General features: G+C 32.7%; 1 pseudogene; it reads left to right on the forward strand.

The window, feature by feature from the left end:
• The window catches only part of LOC149554779 (auxin-induced protein PCNT115-like), a 274,932-nt pseudogene that overhangs the window by 59,956 nt on the left and 192,461 nt on the right, over positions 1-22,515 (forward strand).

Here is a 22,515-nt window from a genome sequence, read left to right on the forward strand (position 1 = left end):
CCATACCTAACTTATTCACAATAACGGAAGCAATAGCAATGTCCATCTGAAAAGTAAACATAACATACATAATGGATTATATTCTTTAAGATCTCTTAACGTTGAATTACATACATGAATCCATCTAGTACAACATCCACATGAAATAATAATGATAAGTCCAATGTTTAAACATTACATTTTCAAATGCTCAATCATCCACTGTACATGTCACAGGGTATGAAGGCGTTAAAGAATATACATATGTGAAATAAAGTACATCATCCTATTCTAATCCATGATACATCAAAGAAAATCACATGATACATCATCATAGATTACATATACATTCATCATAAGATCAAACATAACTAACTAAGTGCATGGTTCCTCCCAACTGTTAATAGCATCATTAGACCATCGTGGGCCCTAGCCATTCCACCGTGCGTAATATCCCAAATCATCGAAGAGATCATCAGTATTAACATAGTAGGAATGTCACTCCTAAGTGGTTCACTCCCACCGTGCTGAGGAGATAATCTCAAGTCTCAAACAGGTTATCAAAATCACATAGCATAAATCCCTATAATCCAAGAATCCTAAAAGTATACTAACTCAAAGGTTCCAATCACAAAATTGACATCTACTTCCCAAGGGCACACAATGACATGTAGGAACCTACTATGCAAGTGGGAAAGTGTCATTGCATTTATCATGTACAAGTTACCCTGGCAGTTAGCTAAACACCACAGGTCCATACTAATCTCATGCGGCCACTAGTATCCTCTCATACTGACAAGGCATACTGTGAAATGCAAGGTCGTAACCATGCATTCTCACTACTCCCTTCCTAGCCTATACAAGCACTCAAGGCATGGGCAAGAACCAAAACTCTTATCTTTTTAGGTTCATTCAGTTAGTATTTGGTGTGAATGTTATCACTTATTAATCCAACTTACAATGAGTTACTCTGGCAGCCTCTTAGGGCCCCGACCCCCATTGCAAGCCACTTCCCGTCACTACATGCATATATCCTACCCTAATGCTCATGGAATCATAAAACTCAAAATCACAAAAATAATTCATAATAAAATCATCAAATATGCATAAAAGCATCAAATCTCCATGAGCAAACATCCATAGAAAATCATGACCACAACAGCTCTCTATTGGCAACTGAAGCATCACTGATAATCAAAAGTATCGAATGGTTCTTAATAACCAAAATATATCTCAAACACACTGATTGAAGACTCCAAAAATGGTTGAGTCAAACATGTCACAACATGACATCATCAAGAATAAATCCACATTTTAGTCCCATCATGGTGACTAGAAAATAACCAAGGATAACTGATCGATGACCAAAAATAATGGTTAAGTCAAGATTCTCATAAATAAGAATCTCAACTATAACAATCAGTATTCACAACTAATACACAGAGCATTCCATCACATAACCATGGTTGGGTTATAAAGATCGAGATTAAATCATCATCATGGCATCATAATCACATAACCCCCAAGCCTCTGGTAGATGTCCTATACTGGTCAACACTAGTCAACCTAAAACCCAAAACAATAGCATAAAGAATACACAACGTAAACACATGTTTTGGTTTCAAATGCTAAGTTTTCAAATTTGAATTCAAAAGTCTCAGTATACATATTCCCAAATTAACATCAAGTGGAAAAATTTCACGTTTTATTTAACCCATGTATTCGTTCGATAGATAAAAGTTTCTCCATCAGACTCAATTTTCTAATTGATTTATATGACATTGTTTGAAGATTGACATTCTCAATGAATCAAAAACTTCGATTATATATTCTAATAATTAATCTTAATTGAAAACTAAGTTTAATTAAACTAATTGTTAATATCTCTTCATAATTGACAAGCTTAATAGCAATATTTTACTCATTAAAAAAAGTGATCCATTCTTTATAATAATCATTTATAGTTAATAATATATATATATATATATATATATATATATATATATATATATATATATATATATATATATATATATATATATATATACATCTATATATATATATATACATCTATATATATATATATATACATCTATATATATATATATACATCTATATATATATATATACATATAAAAAATAACATTTTATAAAACAAAATATAATAATCAAACCGCAAATCGCAAATCGCAAATCGCAAATTGCAAAATTGTGTCACTCCCTTTAATTTGAAAATTTTCTTTTATGACTGAACTTCACTTTTAATCCTGTCTATTGATTGAAATCGATCTCAACCGTTGATGAATTACAGGAAAGTCTATTTAAGAGACCCTCATCTCTTCATTTTGAAAGGTTGAATGAGAATTTGCATCGAATTGTTGCTGGAATTCATACTCACGTTTGCTCATATTCACATACGCAAAGATCAAGTTTGACCAAAAGTTGACCAGATTTAACCACGATTGACTTGAGTTGACTAGTTTCGAAAAGAATTTTGAAATAATTAAACGGAATTATTTAATTAAATGGAGTACTTACTTCTAATTAATTAAACAAAGTTATTTAATTAAATGAGAAGCCATTCCTAATTAATTAAATGAAGTTATTTAATTAAATAAGAAAAGTGTCTCTAATTAATTAAAGATTATTTAATTAAATAGAAAAAGTAATTATGAGAGCATATCTCATTTTATTAAATAAAATATTTCAACAAAATCTCTCTTCAATTCAGAAAAGGAAATTTCCAGTTCACTATTGATAAAAAATGAGTTAAATTAGTTAACTCCTTTTTCTACTCAAATTGAATTAGTTAACTCCTTATTTTACTTAAATTAAATCTGTTAACTCCTTTTAATTTTGAAATCTTCCTTTATGACTGAACTTCACCTTTACTCCTGACCGTTGATTGAAATCGATCTCAACCGTTGATGAATTCCAGGAAAGTCTATTTAAGAGACCCTCATCTCTTCATTTTGAAAGGTTGAATGAGAATTTGCATTGAATTGTTGCTGGAATTCATACTCACATTTGCTCATATTCCCATATGCAAAGATCAAGTTTGACCAAAAGTTGACCAAATTTAACCACAGTTGACATGAGTTGACTAGTTTTGAAAAGAATTTTAAAATAATTAAACGAAATTATTTAATTAAATGGAGTACTTACTTCTAATTAATTAAACAAAGTTATTTAATTAAATGAGAAGCCATTCTTAATTAATTAAATGAAGTTATTTAATTAAATCAGAAAAGTGTCTCTAATTAATTAAAGATTATTTAATTAAATTGAAAAAGTAATTATGAGAGCATATCTCATTTTATTAAATTAAATATCTCAACAAAATCTCTCCTCAGTTCAAAAAGGGAAATTTCCAGTTCACTATTGATAAAAAATGAGTTAAATCAGTTAACTCCTTTTTCTACTCAAATTGAATCAGCTAACTCTTTATTTTACTCAAATTAAATCTGTTAACTCCCTTTAATTTGGAAATCTCCCTTTATGACTGAACTTCACCTTTAATCTTGACCATTGATTGAAATCGATCTCAACCATTGATCAATTCAAGGAAAGTCTATTTAAGAGACCCTCATCTCTTCATTTTGAAAGGTTGAATGAGAATTTGCATCGAATTGTTGTTGGAATTCATACTCACATTTGCTCATATTCACATACGCAAAGATCAAGTTTCACCAAAAGTTGACCAGATTTAACCACGGTTGGCTTGAGTTGAGTAGTTTCGAAAAGAATTTTGAAATAATTAAACGAAATTATTTAATTAAATGGAGTACTTACTTCTAATTAATTAAACAAAGTTATTTAATTAAATGAGAAGCCATTCTTAATTAATTAAACGAAGTTATTTAATTAAATAACAAAAGTGTCTCTAGTTAATTAAAGATTATTTAATTAAATAGAAAATGTAATTATGAAAGCATATCTCATTTTATTAAATTAAATATCTCAAAAAAATCTCTCTTCAGTTCAAAAAGGGAAATTTCCAGTTCACTATTGATAAAAAATGAGTTAAATCAGTTAACTCCTTTTTCTACTCAAATTGAATCAGTTAACTCTTTATTTTACAAAAATTATATCTGTTAACTCCCTTTAATTTGGAAATCTCCTTTTATGACTGAACTTCACCTTTAATCTTGACCGTTGATTAAAATCGATCTCAATCGTTGATGAATTCTAGGAAAGTCTATTTAACAGACCCTCATCTCTTCATTTTGAAAGGTTGAATGAGAATTTGCATCGAATTGTTGCTGGAATTCATACTCACATTTGGTCATATTCACATACGCAAAGATCAAGTTTGACCAAAAGTTGACCAAATTTAACCACGGTTGACTTGAGTTGACTAGTTTCGAAAAGAATTTTGAAATAATTAAACGAAATTATTTAATTAAATGGAGCACTTACTTCTAATTAATTAAACAAAGTTATTTAATTAAATAAGAACCCATTCCTAATTAATTAAATGAAGTTATTTAATTTGTGAGGCCTCACCCAATTTGTCATAGTACCAATAAGATAATTGCATTACGGTGATTTTAATTCTATTTTTGATACACTTTTAAGACTGTAGGGTTATGTCATTTTAATAGCTGCATTTTGATGATCCGCAATTACCTCTGCATATTATGACCTAATTGATGCATTTAATGATTCTATTTCATGTTGTAAGCTATTGATATTGCTTTAATAGGAATTGAATGGTAGAAATGCTTGTAATATAAGAAGGAAATGTTGAAGTGGAAATTAGAGTTAAAAGATAAATTTGGTTATGCATTGAGACCTAACCCGCATACCTAGGGATTCAATAGTTATGGATTCAGCATCTTGTCATAGAATATGAAGTTATTTAGAATATTAAATTGACCATGTTATGTTGATAAGTAAAGTTTAGTTTTATAGTATTTTGAACATTTTATATGGAAATTGTTAGAAGAAGTAATGTAATTATAAGGAATGAAGTATGGAACTCAAATGTTGAATGTGATATGTAAGTTTTGATATTTTAATATTTTGAAGGTTATATTTGAAATGATTAAGAAAGGGAAAGTTAATTTGAGATGATGAAATATATTCAAGTCTAATGTTGAATGAGATAATGGTTTATTTTACATATGCTTATATGATTTTCTTGGACTACTGACGCTCAAGTTTAGTATGCAGGAATTTGACCATGGGTTAAACGGGAATTAAGGCTCAAACTACTACAAACATGACATAACCAAGGTTGAATCAGTGGAAGAGACTCAAACCTAATTGTAATGTGTTTTATTTCGTATATGTGAATTGTATGGGTGCATAGTAGCCTAGTTCATGTATTATTGTAAAACAAGTCATTTTTTTTAATATAATGTGATATTTTGTGTGTGTCACTTGACACTTGTGCTTGTTATGTGATATGACATGTTATTCGTCAATGGATCATGTGGCCACCTTATTCTTTGATAAATGCCTCAATTGAGAAATTTGATTATTGCCTTAGTCAGTAAAAGGACAAGGTCATCACCTTGGGGAATTTAAAATTTGAATCACCTAGCTTTGGGAGGGTCATAAAGTAACTTTAACGTAAGTTAGGATTAAAATTAACCCCACCCATGTTAGTACTATAGGCTAGGGAGCTACTAATGACCTCTAGGGTGTCTAGTGGACCTAGGAGACCCCATGAAAATGGCATTCTTTATGGAATCCGAAAATGTGAAGGATATATATATAGAGGTATGGCTAAATGAGAAACCACTTGGCCACTCTCTAATTTTAGAGACAATTAGGTTTTGGAGGGAGAGGAGGGGAGCTCTACTACAACTATCCTTACCCTAGCTTGGACCAAGGTTGGTATCTCAAGCTTGCTTCCTTTCCTTTTTCTTTCTTTTAGCATGGTTAAGCCAATCTGCAAGTGTGGAGTTTATCAATGGAGTATGCATTGCATTGCATTGTGGAGTAGCATTCATGTGAGTGTTTGAATGGTGTTCATTCCATGTAGATTAGTGTGACAGCATTGTGCATCTTGTTGTATTGTGTGGAGTATTGTGAGTATGAGGTTTGGATTTCCTCTATTTCCTTGTTGCATTATGGGTGTTGATATTGTGTTGCGATAATGTGATGCGCTCTTGAAAATCTGTTGTTTTATTGCTACTTGGTTTTGTTTTCTTGTTGTGCTTGAGTGTTCTTATGGGTGTGGGTCTTACACTCACCCTTGTGGGAAGGGAAGAGAAGTCCAAGGTGAACGGGCAGTAGTTGGATTGCATAGTTGAGGACCTTGGAGTATGGGCTCCATTGTATGCCATTGTCATGTTCATATGTTGCCTTGGGGGAGGATAAGAAAAAAAAAAAAAAATGGTGAGGAAGGAAGTAACTGAAGTATGGGTTTGTAGGAAGCTAAAGCTGTTGGTTGTGTGTGGTGGAGGATGTTGTGTTGGTAGTGTGTGTGGTGGAAGATGTTTATGAAACCCCAAAAGGGCATGATATTATGAAGCCTCGAAAGGGCCTTGTATTTTGTTGATTTAGCCCCAAAAGGGCATGAGTTTTATGGGAAATATGATATGAAATGGTAAACCTCCTTGTGTTTCCACCTTCACCCTATATTCAAGGTTCCAATGGTGAGCCTTTATGAAATATCCTTGGGATGGGATTTGTTGCAGTTTTGTTATGTGGTGTATATGTTTCTTACAAGTGTGTATGTGGATTTTGTTTGAGCCTTGTTCCCCTAGTGCTGGGGTGGTCTCTTTGAGGCCTATGGTTGGGTGGAAAGCACCCATGGTCCTTGTTGTTTTTTTGTGATGCGTTTGCAAGTTCTTAGAGAAAAATCTTGGAAACTTGCAGTCATTGTTATCTTCCATGTGCATAGGAGGAGAAGACAATATTGCATTGAGATGAGATAGAGAGAAAAACTCCATTTTTTTATGTGAGCCTAAATGTATTGTAAGAGAAAGCTACTGTCTTGGTTTGATTGTCAATGGAAAGGTTGTGAGTGCTCATGTGTAGTAAAAGTATTTTCCATTGTGTATATTATGATATGTTGACTTTACCACCTCTTTGTGTATCATGAGGGTATCACTAAAGATAATTCATTATAATAATGTTGTTGTTTTATTGGATGGTAACACCAATCAGAGATCCAAATTACTTGATGCTCTTGAGTGGAATGCTAAAGAAATTTGATATCATAGAAGAGATAATATTCATAGGAAGGATTATCCTGGTGGATTGCTATTATCATTTTAGTTCCATTGTTTACCAATTGTGAATGTACATTCAAATCTAGATTTGCATAAGAAGATAATGTTGAGAAAATGGTTTCTAAATTTCATAATTCATAGATAGGGATAATCCAAATAACTTCATATAAAGTCTTGTCATGAAATGTTGAGTTATTGGATTAAGTTAATGTTTTGAATGCTAAATGAATCACAATTTTAAAACTATACTTAGTTTATAATTATCTCTTAATTATCCTTGCAATAACTTACTTTGAATTACCTAGATTACAGAAGAAGAAAATCAAGTGATGATATAAAATATACAAGACTTAAGACATAAGCTTGTTGTAGGTGCACATTTTATCCTCTGGAAAATGTATGAGAAAGTAAAATAAATCTCTTCTCTTAATACAGACATTAAAATATTCAAGAGTATTCCTTAGACTCCTAGGACCCTATAACCTATAAAGCATATTTTAACATAATAAACTAACCATCATATTAATTGCATTAGAAGGGACCTCATATGAGACACATAACTCGAGTCAACACCCTATCAAATCAAAAGAAACTTTTTAAAAAAAATATATACAATGCTCATGTTAAACAAACCTAAACTAGCACCAAGTAATATTTTAAACAAGACATAGCGTGACAAACAACCTACTATATTATCTACCCTAGGCTAGCATGGGTTGGTGAATGAGAAAATAATTTAATATGCTATCGAGACCAAGGTATTTAATTTATTTGACATGACCAAGACTTATTTCATCCACCTATTCCCTAGGTGCTTTGTGCCTTCAAATATTATATTGGAACACCGTGCAAGTTTATGACATAATTCTGACAGGAGGGAATGGCTTCCATTTTGTCCTTGATGCCTTGATTTGCCTTGGAAGAAGTTATGGCATTTTATATGTCTTTCTTCACCCACCTAATTAAGACTAGGATAAACTCCACGCTGCCAACAATATGGGACCAAGTAGCAAGTTGATTTAACATGGGAATTTGAAATGCATATCTTCTAGCTCAAAATTAATAGGATTTGACTCATGGAAAAGGCGCCTATGCTTGTCTTGGCCAAAACTTTGTTAAGTGAGTCCACCATGGAGAGAAACCCAAGGAATTATCTTGGTCTATGGGTAAGTGAAGAATATTATGGGGTAGTAGCACATGGGTAGTAGGGTGATTTGGAACTTTGCTAGAGAAAAAGTATTTCATCTTCTTAAAAGAAATGTGAGTGGGGTCAAGTTAATGGACTATTACTAATAGGGTATTTTAGATAGATGGATAGTTAATATGTTCATATGCATTCATTTTGTTACCTTAGTATTAGTAAGGATAGATTATCTTTTAAAATCATTCTCTTATGATATATGTTTATATAAATGAATTGATCATTCTTTTCACTACAATTTCAATTGTAGTAGGTATTGACCCTAATATTAAAATGTGATATCGCTTGCATTAGAGATATAATATGAACAATAAATAGATAATTCAATCTTAATAACTATGTCAATGAAAGATGTAAGTTGGGATATGAAAAAAATAAAAATATACACTCATTGATTTTGGGAACATTTTAAATACTCTAGAAAGTGTTAATTATGTATATATTGTTATTTGAATCGATTGCCTAGAGTAGCATAGTTGGCATCAAAGTTGATGATAGTTCTAATGGATGGTTAATCGAGGGTTACATGCATTCAAGAAATGTTAACTCATATGACAAATTACTAAAGATGTCATTGAAATGTGGAGTACAAATTGAAGTAGTAGGTATGAGTATTCTCCTTCCAAACCCTGGGTCAGTAGATGTCAGAGGGATGTCCAACTCAGTGATGATATAGTTGTAACACACATATGTCTTTTGGAGGTTATTTAGGCTTATGAAATTAATTAATTAAGAATAATAATAATAATAATTTTTTTTTAAAAAAAATTGTGCTTAATGAACATTTAGGGTAAATTTAGGGCATGACATAATTAAATAAGAAAAGTGTCTCTAATTAATTAAAGATTACTTAATTAAATAGAAAAAGTAATTATGAGAGCATATCTCATTTTATTAAATTAAATATCTCAACAAAATCTCTCTTCAGTTCAAAAAGGGAAATTTCCAGTTCACTATTGATAAAAAATGAGTTAAATCAGTTAACTCCTTTTTGTACTCAAATTGAATCAGTTAACTCCTTATTTTACTCAAATTAAATATGTTAACTCCCTTTAATTTGGAAATCTCCCTTTATGACTGAACTTCACCTTTAATCCGGACCGTTGATTGAAATCGATCTCAACTGTTGATGAATTCTAGGAAAGTCTATTTAACAGACCCTCATCTCTTCATTTTGAAAGGTTGAATGAGAATTTGCATCGAATTGTTGCTGAAATTCATACTCACATTTGCTCATATTCACATACGCAAAGATCAAGTTTGACCAAAAGTTGACCAGATTTAACCACGATTGACTTGACTTGACTAGTTTCGAAAAGAATTTTGAAATAATTAAATGAAATTATTTAATTAAATGAGAAGCCATTCCTAATTAATTAAATGAAGTTATTTAATTAAATAAGAAAAGTGTCTCTAATTAATTAAAGATTATTTAATTAAATAGAAAAAGTAATTATGAGAGCATATCTCATTTTATTTTAAATTAAATATCTCCACAAAATCTCTCTTCTGTTCAAAAAGGGAAATTTTCAGTTCACTATTGATCAAAAATGAGTTAAATCAGTTAACTCCTTTTTCTACTCAAATTGAATCAGTTAACTGCTTATTTTACTCAAATTAAATCTGTTAACTCTGTTTAATTTGGAAATCTCCCTTTATGACTGAACTTCAACTTTAATCCTGACTGTTGATTGAAATCGATCTCAACCGTTGATGAATTCCAAGAAAGTCTATTTAAGAGACCGTCATCTCTTCATTTTGAAAGGTTGAATGAGAATTTGCATTGAATTGTTGCTGGAATTCATACTCACATTTGCTCATATTCACATACGTAAAGATCAACTTTGACCAAAAGTTGACCATATTTAACTACAGTTGACTTGAGTTGACTAGTTTCGAAAAGAATTTTGAAATAATTAAACGAAATTATTTAATTAAATGGAGTACTTACTTCTAATTAATTAAACAAAGTTATTTAATTAAATGAGAAGCCATTCCTAATTAATTAAATGAAGTTATTTAATTAAATAAGAAAACTGTCTCTAATTAATTAAATTATTTTATTAAATAAAAAATGTAATTATGAGAGCATATCTCATTTTATTAAATTAAATATCTCAACAAAATCTCTCTTCTGTTCAAAAAGAGAAATTTTCAGTTCACTATTGATAAAAAATGAGTTAAATCAGTTAACTCTTTTTTCTACTCAAATTGAATCAGTTAACTCCTTATTCTACTCAAATTAAATCTGTTAACTCCCTTTAATTTGGAAATCTCCCTTTATGACTGAACTTCACCTTTAATCCTGACCGTTGATTGAAATCGACCTCAACCGTTGATGAATTTCAAAAAAGTCTATTTAAGAAACCCTCATCTCTTCATTTTGAAAGGTTGAATGAGAATTTGCATCGAATTGTTGCTGGAATTCATACTCACATTTTCTCATATTCACATAAACAAAGATCAAGTTTGACTAAAAGTTGACCAGATTTAAACACGGTTGACTTGAGTTGACTAGTTTCGAAAATAAATTTGAAATAATTAAATGAAATTATTTAATTAAATGGAGTACTTACTTTTAATTAATTAAACAAAGTTATTTAATTAAATGAGAAGCCATTCCTAATTAATTAAATGAGAAGCCATTCTTGATTAATTAAATAAGAAAAGTGTCTCTAATTAATTAAAGATTATTTAATTAAATAGAAAAAGTAATTATGAGAGAATAGCTCATTTTGTTAAATTAAATATCTCAACAAAATCTCTCTTTAGTTCAAAAAGGGAAATTTCCAGTTCACTAATGATAAAAAATGAGTTAAATCAGCTAACTCCTTTTTCTACTCGAATTGCATCAGTTAACTCCTTATTTTACTTAAATTAAATTTGTTAATTTCCTTTAATTTGGAAATCTCCCTTTATGATTGAACTTCACCTTTAATCCTGACCGTTGATTGAAATCGATCTCAACCATTGATGAGTTCTAGGTGTTAGTGTAGTTTTTTATTTTTCCTATTTTGCTAGGTTTTTCCTACACTTTTAATAATCTCGCTTAGGTTAATAAAGCATGTCTTATTAGGTGAATGGTTGTGAGGTGTCACTTTCCTAGATGTGAGCATCCATTAGCTATCTTGAGAAGATACTTTGCTATCTTTAGTCCGATAGATGGTTGCTCCTCATTGGTTGGTGTTGCCACCTCCTCCCTCTTCCTAGCCTATATAAGCATGCTACCTGGCTTGTATTTGCATCTCTTGTTTTTGCATCCTCTTAATGCTATTTTGCTTCCAGCATTTGCATTACTCTCTTGGAGACTAACTCTATGATGCTATTTTGATTTTGTATCATTTGCATTCATAGTTTAGATATTTACTCTTTGCACTAGTTTTTTGGGTTATTAATCTTATCAGATTCTAACATGGTATCAGAGCTTTTCTATGTGCAAGAGTAGATTTTAGTTTCCTTATTTGGGCTAGATTGCATGTGATTGAGTTGGGGATCCATCAGACACCAAGAAGACTCATTTACAATTCCAAGATGCCCTACATATCTTCAGTGCTACTGCCTCAAATCCACAGTCCTTTCATGAGGCTTCTAGTATTTTTGAGTGGGATACAGCTATGCAGGAAGAGTATAGTTCCTTGATGAGAAACCACACTTGGGATCTTGTCCCTTTTCCTAAGGGAAGAAAACTTTTTCGATGTAAGTGGATCAACCGGACAAAATTTGCAAGCTTTTCTAGAGGTGCAGGATGCTTCATCTTTTTTGGGGGCCTCTTCCTCTCACTTGGAGTCCTAATTTTCTTTGGGGAATCTCTTTTCTCTCTCTTTTGGGGGAATTTTATGTACATGGGTACCTCATCAGGCTTGACTTGCCGGGACCCATTTCTACATCCACCTAAGCTTCGCTTATGGGAGGGTGTTAGTGTAGTTTTTTATTTTTCCTATTTTGCTAGGTTTTTCCTACACTTTTAATAATCTCGCTTAGGTTAATAAAGCATGTCTTATTAGGTGAATGGTTGTGAGGTGTCACTTTCCTACATGTGAGCATCCATTAGCTATCTTTGGAAGATACTTTGCTATCTTTAGTCCGATAGATGGTTGCTCCTCATTGGTTGGTGTTGCCACCTCCTCCCTCTTCCTAGCCTATATAAGCATGCTACCTGGCTTGTATTTGCATCTCTTTTTTTTGCATCCTCTTAATGCCATTTTGCTTCCAGCATTTGCATTACTCTCTTGGAGACTAACTCTATGATGCTAGTTTGATTTTGTATCATTTGCATTCATAGTTTAGATATTTACTCTTTGCACTAGTTTTCTGGGTTATTAATCTTATCAGATTCTAACACTAGGAAACTCTATTTAAGAGACCCTCATCTCTTCATTTTGAAAGGTTGACTGAGAATTTGCATCGAATTTTTGCTGGATTTCATACACACATTTGCTCATATTCACATATGCAAAGATCAAGTTTGACGAGAAGTTGACCAGATTTAACCACGGTTGACTTGAGTTGACTAGTTTCGAAAAGAATTTTGAAATAATTAAACAAAATTATTTACTTAAATGCAGTACTTACTTCTAATTAATTAAACTAAGTTATTTAATTAAACAAGAAGCCATTCCTAACTAATTAAATGAAGTTATTTAACCAAATAAGAAAAGTGTCTCTAATTAATTAAAGATTATTTAATTAAATAGAAAAAGTAATTATGAGAGCATATCTCATTTTATTAAATTAAATATCTCAACAAAATCTCTCTTTAGTTCAAAAATTGAAATTTCTAGTTTACTATTGATAAAAAATGAGTTAAATCAGTTAACTCCTTTTTCTACTCGAATTGAATCAGTTAACTCATTATTTTAGTCAAATTAAATCTGTTAACTCCCTTTAATTTGGAAATCTCTCTTTATTACTGAACTTCACCTTTAATCCTGACCGTTGATTGAAATCGATCTCAACCGTTGATGAATTCTAGGAAAGTCTATTTAAGAGACCCTCATCTCTTCATTTTGAAAGGTTGAATGAGAATTTGCATCAAATTTTTGTTGGAATTCATACTCACATTTTTTCATATTCACATACGCAAAGATCAAATTTGACCAAAAGTTGACCAGATTTAACCACGGTTGACCTGAGTTGACTAGTTTCGAAAAGAATTTTGAAACAATTAAATGAAATTATTTAATTAAATGAAGTACTTACTTCTAATTAATTAAACAAACTTCTTTATTTAAATGAGAATCCATTCCTAATTAATTAAATGTAGTTATTTAATTAAATAAGGAAAAGTGTCTCTAATTAATTAAAGATTACTTAATTAAATAGAAAAAGTAATTCTGAGAGCATATCTCATTTTATTAAATTAAATATCTCAACAAAATCTCTCTTCAGTTCAAAAAGGGAAATTTCTAGTTCACTATTGATCAAAAATGAGGTAAATCAGTTAACTCCTTTTTCTACTCAAATTGAATTAGTTAACTCCTTATTTTACTCAAATTAAATCTGTTAACTCCCTTTAATTTGGAAATCTCCCTTTATGACTGAACTTCACCTTTAATCCTGACCGTTGATTAAAATTGATCTCAACCGTTGATGAACTCCACAAAAGTCTATTTAAGAGACCCTCGTCTCTTCATTTTGAATGGTTGAATGAGAATTTGCATCGAATTGTTGCTAGAATTCATACTCACATTTGCTCATATTGACATACGCAAAGATCAAGTTTCACCAAAAGTTGACGAGATTTAACCACGGTTGACTTGAGTTGACTAGTTTCGAGAAGAATTTTGAAATAATTAAATTAAATTATTCAATTAAATGGAGTACTTACTTCTAACTAATTAAAAAAAGTTATTTAATTAAATGACAAGCCATTCCTAATTAATTAAATGAAGTTATTTAATTAAATAAGAAAAGTGTCTCTAATTAATTAAAGATTGTTTAATTAAATAGAAAAAGTAATTATGACAACATATCTCTTTTTATTAAATTAAATATGTCAACAATATCTCTCTTCAATTCAAAAAGGTAAATTTCAAGTTCACTATTGATCAAAAATGAGTTAAATCAGTTAACTCCTTTTTCTACTCAAATTGAATCAGTTAACTCCTTATTTTACTCAAATTAAATCTGTTAACTCCCTTTAATTTGGAAATCTCCCTTTATGACTGAACTTCACGTTTTATCCTGACCGTTGATTGAAATTGATCTCAACCGTTGATGAATTCCAGGAAAGTCTATTTAAGAGACCCTCATCTGTTCATTTTTAAAGGTTGAATGAGAATTTGCATCGAATTGTTGCTCGAATTCATACTCAAATTTGCTCATATTCACATACGCAAAGATCAAGTTTGACCAAATGTTGACCAGATTTAACCACGGTTGACTCTAGTTGACTAGTTTCGAAAAGAAATTTGAAATAATTAAATGAAGTTATTGAATTAAATAGAGTACTTACTTCTAATTAATTAAACAAAGTTATTTAATTAAATGAGAAGCCATTCCTAACTAATTAAATGAAGTTGTTTAATTAAATAAGAAAATTGTCTCTAATTAATTAAAGATTATTTAATTAAATAGAAAAAGTAATTATGAGAGCATATCTCATTTTATTAAATTAAATATCTCAACGAAATCTCTCTTTAGTTCAAAAAGGGAAATTTCCAGTTCACTATTGATCAAAAATGAGTTAAATCAGTTAACTCCTTTTTCTACTCAAATTGAATCAGTTAACTCCTTATTTTACTAAAATTAAATCTGTTAACTCCCTTTAATTTGGAAATCTCCCTTTATGACTGAACTTCACCTTTAATCAGGATCGTTGATTGAAATCGATCTCAACCATTGATGAATTCTAAGAAAGTCTATTTAAGAGACCCTCATCTCTTCATTTTGAAAGGTTGAATGAGAATTTGCATCAAATTGTTGCTGGAATTCATACTCACATTTGCTCATATTCACATACGCAAAGATCAAGTTTGACCAAAAGTTTACCAGATTTAACCATAGTTGACTTGAGTTGACTAGTTTCGAAAAGAATTTTGAAATAATTAAACGAAATTATTTAATTGAATGGAGTACTTACTTCTAATTAATTAAAAAAAGTTATTTAATTAAATGAGAAGCCATTCCTAACTAATTAAATGAAGTTATTGGAGTTAACTGATTCAATTTGGGAAAAAAAATCACTTTTTAAAACTCTGCTTGCGAAAATGCTGAAAGGGAACACTTCACTCTGTTATCCAGGCCCGAATCGAGGGCAGAGGAACAAACGAAGACTCTCCAGAAATGCATGCGCCATTGAAATAGCGAGACATGGAAGCTCTCCAGGGAACTAGAGCAAATTGCTTAACCTAAAATATGGTAAAATGGATGTAAGATTGATGTTCCTATGGCCAACAGATTCGAGGCTCTGGATAAATCAGTAGTCGAGGCCACCCGCTTCCGTCCAAAAGATGGGCCTCAAAGACTAAAAATCAATGTGGAAGCTTCCTCTGATATCAAAAACCTATCCGGAATGCGCCCCCAGTTGCCTATATTCATGATAGAACATCTCGATAACCAGATCCGGGTTTTTTACATGACTAAATATGTATTTCCAAATTCTTTCAAATCTTTTTCCCCTCCAAGAAGTGCTTCAATTCCCTCTAATCTTCCAGATGTTAAATCTGATTTAAAACTAGTCTCCTCTCCAATCTATATATCCCCTCATAAATGACTTAGCAACCCATCCCCTTCTCCTAACCCTAATTGTTCTCTTGGATCGCTGCAACCAAACCCCATTGACAAACCAGTTCACATCACCATTGATGATGTTGAAGATTCTTGGTTCAACTATCTGAAGAGAGGGATCTTCGCAATTTGGACTGGCCCTTCACAAGACATCCATCTCTTAATGGAATGGCTATCGAACAATTGCCAGGAACAGGTAAGTATCTTTCACCATCATGAAAATATTTTGTTTTTAAAATGTGAAGAAGAGTCTATTAAAAATGAGTTTATTGATGTCTCGAAATGTTTCTTTAAAGGTTTATGTGTCAAATTTTTTGAATGGGTTCCTAATTTTCATATTGATAAGGCAGATTGTATGATCCCATTATGGTATTCCATGTCTCTTCCTCCGGAGCTATGTGATGTTGATATTATCTATGAAATAGGCTCTATAATAGGAGTAGTTATTGCTATTGATGCTTTTTTTTTTTAGCTGTAACAGTATTAAAATTCTCATCAAACTTAATATTAATCACCCTTCAGTGTTCCAAAAGAAAATTATTACCAGGAAAGCCTCATATGATATAACCTTTCAAGAGTATAAAGGGAAGATCATTGATATACTGAAATCTAAAATTAAAAATAACCACAGACCTAAGGTCCTTCCCCTCACATCGCACTTCAGAGACAAATTCAAAGGACTAAGTTCTAAATTAGTCAGAAGGAATAAAAATTCAGGAAACTACTGATCAGAGATTCAGATTGGACAAAATTCTCAGGCAGAACAGAGGCTTTCATTGATAAAAATGATGCTAGATGAGACAGAAGGTACCCTATTAATCTCAAAAGAAGATTTAATAAAGGATACAAGAGTATTGAAGAATGGTGTTTGTAGCAAAAATGACAAGGAACTCAAGGGAACAAAAAAATGTGACAACAAACATAAGACCAACAAAAGGGGATCTGATGGAATTAAGATTCAGTTTCCAAATGAAAGAAGAGAGCACCCCAGAAAAATGAAAGAGCCAACTATTAGACAATACAAGGAAAAAAGCAAGGCTTTAGAGCGAAATGAATTATTAGACAAAGCAGACAGTAAGGATTATAGGAAAAACAAGGAGAACTTGGGAGATCAAGTTTTCCCTCCCTCAGAATTGGATTCTATGCATCATACAGAGAAGGAAACCCAGGATGATAGAAAATGGAAGGAGAAGGAAGAATCAGCAAAAATCAGAATTGAGGTAGGCAATAGAGAAAAATTTGGTCAAAATCATGAAACAACATGCAAATCAGATGGGATTTGGAACAGAGACCAAAATCTTGAGCAAGGCACAGTAAGGCATGAGGCTCCTGCAAAGTATAAAGAAAGATGTAATAAGGAGGATGGAAATGAAGAAAGCAGTTTGGAAATCAGAAAAAATGAAGGGGCCTAACATATACATATATCAAGAGGAGATTGATGGGAACAAGGATACTGCAGGACAAGGAGAGATACAAAACAGCATTACAGAATCAATAGATAATCAAGATATAGGTGAAGCAAAAAATGTCATGCTTTTCTCTTCTCCCAAGGTGTGTATGGAGAAAGCAGCTTCTAGAGCAGAAAAATAGGATTCTCAGCACTTGAACACTGATTTTATCCCTGAATCAAAGTTAACCACCCCGCATATTGAAGGTGCTAGAAGAACTTCAAAATTTTGGCAGACACCAGATGGATATCCTTCCTCGCCATTCACCCCAGAGGAGATTCAGTCGCAGATTCAGAATGATGGCAAAAGACTAGAAGTCTCTATCATTAAAGACTTTCAACAATTTTTAAATGAGGACCTAGAATTTAAACCAGAGGTTGGATTATCAGAGGTTGAGGCTAACAGTCTTGAGTAGCTATCAGAGGAACTTATTAAGGTGTTTGACTTTGATAATTTAGATAAGAGAACTACCTCTCAGAAAGAGAGGCTGATCCAAAAAATTATCAAACTAGGAGGAGATGATTATACTGCTGAAGATCTCCAAAGGGATATGATAAAGATCCAGATGGAGGATAGTGCAAGGAAGCGGGACAAACAGAGTGAGAAGAAGTCAAAAGACAATCAGGTAGGTGAACGAACAAACATGGGAGAAAGAGAGAATAAAGAACTGGAGGAGGAAAGTCTCGGGAGTAAAATCTGCAAAGAATTGGAAATGGAAGAATTTGAAAGAACAGAGGAATGCATTTGTCCAACATCACAAGAACTGGGTATATTTCAGCAAGAGCTTGGTATAGAAATGAATCAGGAAGGTATAACCTCTCCAAAATATGGTAAGCCAAAAGGAAAAAGGGGGAGGAGATCACTGAAGGATTTACGTGATGCTGAAGGCCCAGCTAGAGAACAGAGGAAAATTGATGAACACCTAAACATGGGGAAGGTGAAGTGCCTTCCTAAGACTACATGAGGATAGCTTCATGGAATGCTAGGGGTCTAAATGCCCCCAACAAGAAAAGGTTATTAAAAAAACATTTAAAAAGTTTTAATTTAGAAATAATATTAATTCAGGAAACAAAACTAAAAAAAGTAGAAGGAGACAAATTTAACAAAATGTTAGGAATGTGGGGTTCAATCTTCATAGAGGCAATAGGTGCCTCGGGGGGTTTAGGATTTGTTTGGAACCCTAAGAAAGTTAGTCTAACTTATTTAGTTAATAACAATAATTGGATGTGTGCTAGTATACAGAGCCTAAAATCAGATATGAAATTCATCCTAATCAATGTGTATGGTCCTAATAATACAATAGGAAAAAAAACTATTTGGGCTGAATTAAGTATGGTTATTTCAGAACACAAAGATTGTCCGATTATATTAGGAGGTGATTTTAATACGATTTTAAGTTTAAATGAGAAAATAGGGGGTACTCAACATCTCTCGCTATCATCAATAGAATTCAAAGTATGGATCGACAAATTTAGTTTATTAGAAATTCCTCCAAGAAATGGTATATTCACGTGGAATAATAGAAGAAAGGATAACGATTATATTGCAGAAAAGTTAGATAGATTCTTTATTGTAGGAAATATCTCTTCTTACAATAAAAACTTCCAATCCTCCATTCTTCCCTTCGTAGGATCAGATCATTTCCCGGTATGTTTGGAGATTTTAGAACCTTCTAAACCACAGAGAAATCCTTTTAAGTGTGAAAAGATGTGGCGTTAGGATTCAAAAATTTTAGAACTGATTAAGACATGGTGGACTCAAGCGGACTTTGCTGGGTCTAGAATGTTCATTTTCATTTTCAAACTCAAATTTTTGAATGAAAACATTTTGAGGTGGAAAAAAGAACACTTCAACAACATTTTTAAAGAAAAGTTGGAAGTTGAAGATAAACTGAAAAACCTGAACCAGGAAATTATAAAATATGGCATGAATTATGAGAAATATACTTTAGAAAAAGAGCTCCTCATGAAACAAGAAGATATTTTATCCAAAGAGGAAACCTTCTGGAGACAAAAATCCAGAGAGAAATGGTTGGAAGAGGGAGATCGAAACACAATTTTTTTTCACAATTCTACTATTCAGAACCGATCTCTACAGAAGATATCTAGTATCTCGACTCCACAGGGTTTGCATACAGAAAACCCTACAGAAATTGCAGACACGATAGTCTCTAACTTTAAAAATTTAATAAATAATTATGAAGGGTCTAATAGGGAAGCACAGGCCCGAATGCTCAAATTTATTCCAAAGTTGGTCACGGCAGAAGAAAATAAAAATTTAAATAGACCAATAACATTGGAAGAGGTAAGGACTGTGGTCTTTAATATGAGTCCAGACAAATCTCCAGGCCCATATGGGTTTCAAGCTTTCTTTTTTCAAAAATGTTGGGATACACTTGGAGAAGAGCTATGGAGAGAAATTGAAGCGTCAAGAAATGGCGGATCCTTGCTAGCTGAAATCAACTACTCATTCTTCACACTTATCCCTAAGAAGGAATGTCCAAAAAATCTTGGAGACTTCCACCCTATAGCTTTGTGCAACACTATTTACAAAATTTTCTCAAAAGTCATAGCCAATATACTCAAGGCAATTATGCCAAAATTGATTTCTAAGGAACAAACAGGTTTTGTTCCAGGTAGATCCATTTTGGATGGCATACTCATTATTCAGGAAGCTATTCACTCGGCTGCCATAGATAAAGAACCATGTATGCTTATGAAATTAGATATACAAAAGGCTTACGATATGGTTGATTGGTATTTCCTATGCAAAGTTCTAGAAGCATTTGGCTTTTCACGTCAATGGGTAAATCTAATATTTAAGTTTATCTCAACTCCGAAGATTTCTATTCTCATAAATGGGACTCCTGAAGGTTTCTTTGAAATCTCCAGGGGTATTAGGCAAGGAGACCCTCTATCTCCCTCTCTCTTCATTCTAATGGCTGAAGCCTTTGGTAGAGCAGTCTCCTATGCTTATCAGGTTCGGAAGATTTCAGGGATTTCTGTTACCAGAAACCTCCCTAACATTACCCATCAACAGTATGCAGATGACACTATTTTAGCTGGCAAGAGTTCGATCCAAGAAGCTATGGGTTTTAAAAATATAATTCAAAATTATATGGATGCTTTAGGGCATAAGGTTAATAAAGATAAATCTGAAATATTCTTTATGAACACCTCTCTGAAAATGGAAAAGAAGATATGTGGAATTATGGGATATAGAAAGGGTATGTTCCCTTGTAAGTATTTGGGTATCTCCCTGGAAAAGAACACGAGATACATCAAAGTTTGGCAGGATATGATTGAAAAGGTGGATTAGTGGATTGGAAGTTGGAAGAATAGATGGCTCTCTAAGGCTGGTAAGATTACTAAGATACGATCTGTCCTCTCAGCCATCCCGATTTTCCCTTTGGCATGTCTTCCTCTCACAAATTGGATGTCCAAGCGATTTGAATCTAAACTTAGGAATTTCCTTTGGAAGGATAAGGAAAATGATAAGAAACTTGCTCTCATTAAATGGGACAATTTATGCAAACCTAAAGAATGTGGAGGTTTAGGATTGAGGAAACCACAATGGCAAAATGAGACTCTCGGAGCCAAACTTGTATGGAGATTATACCAAGAACATGAGCACAAATGGGCTAAAATTTTATATCATAAATATTTGGATCCAACGAAGCCAGAATCGCTGTTCAGAATGGGAAATTTTCTGAAAGGGTCAGAATATTGGAATTTCATGGTAAAATGCAGGGGTATTATTAGCAAATACCTAACATGGGACGTGGCTGCAAGAGATAAAGCCTTGTTCTGGGAAGACTCCTGAGATGGGCTCCCCCCTTTAAACACACCTCCCAATTTAGAAAACCTAATAATAAGGCTAAAATCATTGTGGGGTAGTAAGGTCAAATATTACAAAATTAAAGAGTTGATTGATGGGGAACTTCGATCGAGATGGTGGTCAATAGATGATTTAGATCTTGATCCGAAATCAATTGTAGCCTTCAAAAAGATCATCTCGAATAGGAAAATAAAACAATGTGAAAGGCCAGATAGTCTTATTTGGGCTGGTTCAAAGGATAGATTATACAGTGTGAAACAAGGTTATCAAGCTATTATTCATTCACAACAATGGAACTTGGTGGAGATCCCATTAAAATTGTGTTGGGATACAGCTTGTCTTCCTAAGGTCGGTTTATTTCCATGGCTTGCCCTTCAGAACAGAGCTTTAACAGAAGACAGACTCGCTAGATTTGGTATAAATGGTCCTAATTGGTGTGTCATGTGTAAACAGAACAATGAAGATGATGATCATCTCTTTCTCAATTGTCCTTTCGCACAAAATTGTTGGGAATGGATCAAGTCCCAACTAAACTAGGCTACCCCTCTACAAAATTCTCTTAAAGGGCTCCTATGTTCATGGCCCACAAATATGGGACATGGGGTCTATAGAAAATTCTGGAATATTTGCCCATCCATAGTTGTATGGGAAATATGGAAAGAAAGAAACCGTCGTATTTTTAAAGAGCAAGAGCGGAATCTAGGTAGATTTATACTAAATCTAGAAGCTTCAATAGTAGAAGTAATGAATGCTAATTTGAGGAAGACAACGCATGTGGAAGGATCTTTCTCATATTGGGATGGAATTATGAAGAAATTATGGTCCAACCTTATCAATCCACCACTGGTGTATTCGGCAAGCAATTAAGAGGCAAGGGAAAAATGTAAATGGGTCCCTTCTCCCCCAGGTTGGCACAAATTGAACTTTGATGGGGCAACGAGAGGGAACTCGGGTATAGCCGGGGTAGGATGTATTTTAAATGATGAGAATGGCAGATGGGTAGCAAAGCTAGCTGCCCCCCTTCCTCCTATTTCCAATAATGTGGCAGAACTTGAAGCCTTGGAGAAGGGTCTTCAGCTCTGTCTTAAATTAAACCTCCCCATAATCCACATTGTAGGCGATTCTCAAGTCGTTC

Source organism: Cupressus sempervirens, chromosome 5 (genome assembly GCF_028749045.1).
Source record: "Cupressus sempervirens isolate cs-2001-9-10 chromosome 5, ASM2874904v1, whole genome shotgun sequence".
Lineage (NCBI taxonomy): Eukaryota > Viridiplantae > Streptophyta > Pinopsida > Cupressales > Cupressaceae > Cupressus > Cupressus sempervirens.